The following is a 6,062-nucleotide window of genomic DNA, read 5'->3' as shown; positions in this document are numbered from 1 at the left end:
AATTATAATTATTCATAAATTATTAATGATTTAATTTTATTCGTTAATGTTAATGTTTAATAGACGCATTAGATTAAAAGTAATGACACATATAAAGATAGTTTTTCTCTGCCCATAATATACGAGATTTTTACTGTTTCTATTTTACTGAAAACACTCTAGTAAACTGCCATCATTATGAACGTACGAAAGAAAGAGAAAGAGAAAGGGAGAGAAACCAATAATCTTAAAGTTCAACTAAATCAATCTTAAAGTTTAACTTTATCATAACCAAAATAATTATGACAACCAATTCAGATATGAAAATCACAACTTTTAAAATCTTAATTAAGGCTTCCGCTTAAGTTAATTTCTACATGTGGTATCATTGCATGTATTTTACAAGTATGTGATTTTTTTTAGTTTAATTATGATATATAGATGATGTCTACTGTTCTGATTTTCTGATTAATTATTTATAGTAGGATTTAATTAAGTAGATTTTAAATTTTTATGCCATCAAAACTGGATTTGTGGTTGTAAATATTCTACCTGTTTTCTTTTAGAGATTTTAATTTGGCCATAAATTATGCGCATATATGAATTTAGTCTTAAGTTCATGTTCATTATTGATGATAACTATTAAATTAATATTTTAAACCCACTTAAATTTATTTTGAGTACGTAATGTTCTCTAATTTTGTGAAATCTATAAATATTTTATTTATAGCATTAAGTTTATTGTTGATTATTTATTATTTACGTACACCAAAGTGAAAAGTTATGATATAAAATGTCAGTATAGATATTAATGTGTTAATTAATTTTAGAATTAGATTTACTCAAAGAAAAAATTTTCTATTATTAATAAATTTGAAAGTGAAAAAATTTATTATTCTTAAGTCAGATATACGTATTGTCCAAAAATAGTATATGTATTTAGTAAAAAAATTTAATCTTCAAATATTATAAATATGACATTTATTTGTATGTTAGTATATTGTAGAATTTTACTCAAAGATGAACTATAATATGTTGTGTTATGTTCTGTAATCTGAATAAAACTTAAAATTAATATAGCATTGTATGATTAAGTTATAGATATTTCAATTTATTCACAAGTTTCATCTGTTATCATGTTTAATGGCTTAAACTTCTCTGAATGGAGTGAGCAAGTGAAGTTCTATTTAGGTCTTTTAGATCTTGACTTGTCACTAACGATAATGATGAGGATGAGAAGTATGCGCTTAAGACATGAGATCATTCTAACATATTGACCCTTATATTTATGGCGAATGATTATTACAAGCAATATTAAAACTACCTTTCCACAAATAGAAAATGCTAAAAAATATCTTACATTTGTGAAAGATTGCTTCCGACGTGCTGATAAGCCATTTGCTAGTACATTAATGTCACAGTTCACGGCCATAAATTTTGATAGGTCTAAGAACATGCAAGATAATACTATTGAGATGACTAATATGGCAGTAAATTTAAAGTCATTGGGCATGACAGTTGATGACTCCTTCATGATGAAGTTCATTCTGAACTCACTACCTTCTGAGTATGGAGCTTTCCAAATTAATTATAATGTCATGAAGGAAAAATGTGATGTTAATTAATTGATTGAAAATTTCATACAGGAAGAAAATAAACTTAGGAATTGTGACAGTCATTTTGTCAACTTGGTTCAAGGAGCTGGCAAATCAGAAAAGAAATACAAAGCTCAAGAATTTCAAGAAGAAAGGATATGCTAATGTAAAATAATGTCATTTCTGTAAGAAGGAATGACACTTCCAAAAGAATTGTCCTAAATGTAGGGCATGGTTCCGAATAACGTAGTTAGGCCAAATATGCCTAAGAAAAGTTTCGCATTCTTGTGGCATAAACTCTTGGGTCATATATCCAAGGAAAGAATAGAAGATTAATAAAGAATGAGATTTTACAAAATCTAAAATTTTTTTTCTTGATTTATGTGTGGATTATATTAAGAGAAAACAAACCAGACAAAATAAGAAAGGTGCCACAAGAAGTAGTTAGCTTCTTGAAATTATACACACTGATGTATGCGGACTTTTTGATGCTTCATTTATTGGTGAAGAAAATTATTTTATCACTTTTATTGATGACTTTTCACGTTATGAGTATGTCTATTTGCTTAAAGAAAAGTCTCAAGTAGTTGATGCTATTGAAAGTTATATTAAAGAAGTTGAAAGGCAATTAGACAAAAAGTTGAAACTTGTTAGATCATATAGAGGTGGTGAATATTATGGAAAACATAATGAAACAGAACAATGTCCAAGTCTATTTGCAAAACTTTTAGAAAGACATAGCATATGTGCACAATACACAATGTCATACACACCACAACAAAATGGTGTGACAGAAAGGCGTAATCAAATGTTAATGAATATAGTTAGAAGTATGATGAGAAATTTTTCTTTATCCAAATTCTTGTGAATGTATACATTAAAGACTGTCATGTATTTGTTAAATAGAGTTTCTAGTAAAGCAATTCCAAAATCTCCTTTTGAGTTATGGATTAATAGGAAACCTAGCTTAGGGTATTTGCATGTTTGGAGTTGTCCAGTAGAAGTAAGAATATTTAATTCATAAGAAAAGAAATTAGATTCTCGAACCGTGAGTGGCTATTTTATTGGCTATCCAGAAAAGTCTAAAAGGTATATTTTTAATTGTCCAAACCATAGTCCAAGAATTGTAGAAATTGATAATACCAAATTTTTTTGAAAATAGTGAAATTAGTGGGAGTGAAAATCATCAAAATATAAAAATAAAAGAAATTAAAGTTAATGTTTCTATACATGTCAGTGTTCCATTATCCATTTCTACTTAAAGAGTTGTTCCAACTATTACTGAACACATTAGTGGTGATGAACAAAATTTGAATGATAATACTCCTAATGAAAAAACTAACTCACAAAGGTTAGAAAAAAAATGAGTCTCTAGAAGTACCATTGAGGAGATCTCAAAGGAAAAGAAAGTCAGCTATTTTAAGCTATCATGAGACTTATTTGCAAGAAGAAGATATTGGAATATCTAAAGATTCAATTTTATTTACACAAGCCATAAATAGTGATGATTCAGAAAAATAGATTATTGCCATGAAAAAAGAGTTAAAATCCATGGAAGATAACAAAATTTGGGATATTGTTGAATTGCCAGAAGGTGTTAAACGTGTTGGTGTAAATGGATCTTCAAAGGTAAGCGAGACTCAGAAGATAATGTTAAACTATATAAAGTTAGACCTGTTGCTAAGGGATGTACTCAAAAACATGGTGTTAATTACAAAGAAACATTTTCACATGTTCCTAAGAAAGATTCATTGCATATAATTATGGCACTTGTGGACCGTTATGATTTAAAGCTACATCAAATAGATGTAAAAACTACTTTTCTGAGTGATGATCTTGATGAAGAAGTTTATATGGATCAACTTGAAGGTTTTTCAAATGAAGAAAAAAGTTGTATGGTGTGTAAACTTAAGAAATCAATACACTACAAGAAATAGTGTAATTATCAACACCAAAAATCGACGGTCAAATTTTCTGTCGATATTTTTCGACGGCTTGTCGTCAATAAAATAGAAAAGGGATGATTAAAATAAAATATTAAAATCGACGATGATGTCGTCTATTATTTTGGCAACCTTCTAATGCCTTAATACTATCGTCACATTACCGACGAAATAGAGGTTAAAATTTTTTTCCTTTAAAATCGACGGACTGGTTGTCTATTTTAATAATTAAAATATCGACGGTTTTTTTCGTCGATAAATTTAGACGATAGAGATTTCTTTTATAAGAGAAATAAACGGTGTAGATTTATTATATAAAATAGACAGCAAAAGTGTTTATTTTTATTTTAATTAAAATCGACGAAATAACCGTCAATTTTTATCCCAAAAGATATATCTCCCGCGTTTGCTTCCCGCGTCCCTTGTTTCACTCATTTCTCCTAAAATTTAACCCCAATCCTTCAGACAATCAGGGTTCAGGGTGAGGCTTCTTCTCCGCTAATGCCTGAGAGTAGAGAGCAGAGACGAAGTCACGGTCACGGAGAGAGGCAGAGAGCAGAGCTTCTTCTTCTTTCTCCTCCTCCTCCTCCACCGAGCCCGCTGCCACGCCATCCTCTTCATGTAAGTTCCTCTCTCTCGCTCTCTCTCTTTCTCTCTATCACTCTATCACATTGTTATTTGTGAATCTGCAGGTAAGTTCTTCTTCTTCGTCGCCAGAGCACATCGCCATCGCAGCTTCTTCTGATTATTATATTTATTTTTGCAATTTTTGTATCTTCTATTTTCATCATGAAATTCTGAATCTGCGTTTGTTAAACCTAATTAGCATAATCAATTCATCACATTACTTCAACTTAACTAGTTTGTTAAACCTAATTGCGTTTGTTTATTTTGCTTTGGTTAATGTGGAATCTAGCTTGTCAAAACTAAATTATATTTTGAAATTTAAATCCCTTTTAATGCTGACTTACCAAACTGAATTGCACTGCAATGTTGATGAAATAGTTAATTAAAACAATTATCAAACAGAGAAGAAAACAGTAAAGCAGGAGGTTCTTTTAGTTGATCAATTTGCATGATACTAGTTATATAAAAGTAGGGTAAGAATCCACAGAGAGGGTTGCAAGTAATTAATTGCATATTAGTATATATATAATGTAATGATGATAATAATATTTTTTCTTGCAGCGCAGTCACGGTGGCTCAAACTTCTTTCATAATTTATCTTTCTTTCTTTCTTTCTTTCTTTCTTTCTTTCTTTCTTTCTTTCTTTCTTTCAGTTCCTTGAGAGGTTAAAAATTCTCAATCTTAGCCATTCCCAGCACTTGACACAAACGCCTAACTTCTCATACTTGCTTAGTCTTGAAAAGTTGTTACTAAATGACTGTCCACGTTTCACTGCAATTTCAGAAACCATTGAACATCTCAAATGCATTCTTTTGATCAATTTGGAAGATTGCACAAGTCTCTGTTTTGGAGCCAAAGAAAAAATGTGTAACCATAAGGTAGATTCTATTGTGGAACAAAATCGAGTGCCTCTGTTTTTAATTAGCAACAAGAATTTAGACATTAGAACATCATTTTGTTAATTGTTTAATTAATTATTGATTAAGATTTTATGAATTTTTCTTTTTAGAAATTGAGCATTGATAAACCACTATTTCATGGTTTATCTTGTTTTAATTGAGTGGTTTCATCAAGTCATCACCCACTTATTCATACTAATTGCATGATTTTACATTTTCCTTCCTAGTATTGTTTTATGGTTAAAAACTTACTTCCTAAAGAACTTTAATTTATGTATTTTAATTCTCCTTTATACCATTCGATGCCGTGATCCGTGTGTTAAGTGTTTCAGGCTTTATAGGGCAGGAATGGCTTAGGAAATGGAGAGGAAGCTTGAAAAAATGGAAGGAACACAAGAAACTAAGGAGCTGACTAGCGAACACCGACGCGCGCGCATGGCTCACGCGAGCGCGAGGAATGGAGAAAATTGCAGCGACGCGTGCGCGTGCCTGACGCGTACTCGTGGATTGGAGTTTGCACAAATGACACGAACGCGTGGACGACGCATACGCGTGGCAAGGAAAATCGCTGAATGACGCGAACGCGTGGACGACACATACGCGTGACCTGCGTGATCTGCAGAATTAACAGAAAATGCTGAGGGCAATTTTGGGCCGCGTTTTGACCCAATTTTCGGCCCAGAAACACAGAATAAAGCCAGGGAACATGCAGAGACTCGACACACCTTTTTTTACACAACACAATTTTAGATACATTCACACATTAGGATAGTTTTAGGTTTTAAGATCTAAATCTAGAGAGGATTACTCTTCCTCTAGGTTCTCTTTACATTCCCAGTTTATTGCTTTTGCTTTTGGATATTGAAGAGTCATTACCTCCGTTGAAGATACTATTCTAGTTTGTTTCCCTACTTACTCTTTTATTTATTCCATATTCTTAATTCTTGTTTAAAGTGGTAGTTGGATTATTTTCATGAATTGTTAGTGAAAAGGATTACTTTTATCTTTAATTAATTTTC

This window comes from Arachis ipaensis, chromosome B7 (assembly GCF_059453495.1).
Source record: "Arachis ipaensis isolate K30076 ecotype BB chromosome B7, ASM5945349v1, whole genome shotgun sequence".
NCBI classification, from domain to species: Eukaryota; Viridiplantae; Streptophyta; class Magnoliopsida; order Fabales; family Fabaceae; genus Arachis; species Arachis ipaensis.
Note: the sequence above shows the minus strand (reverse complement) of the source record.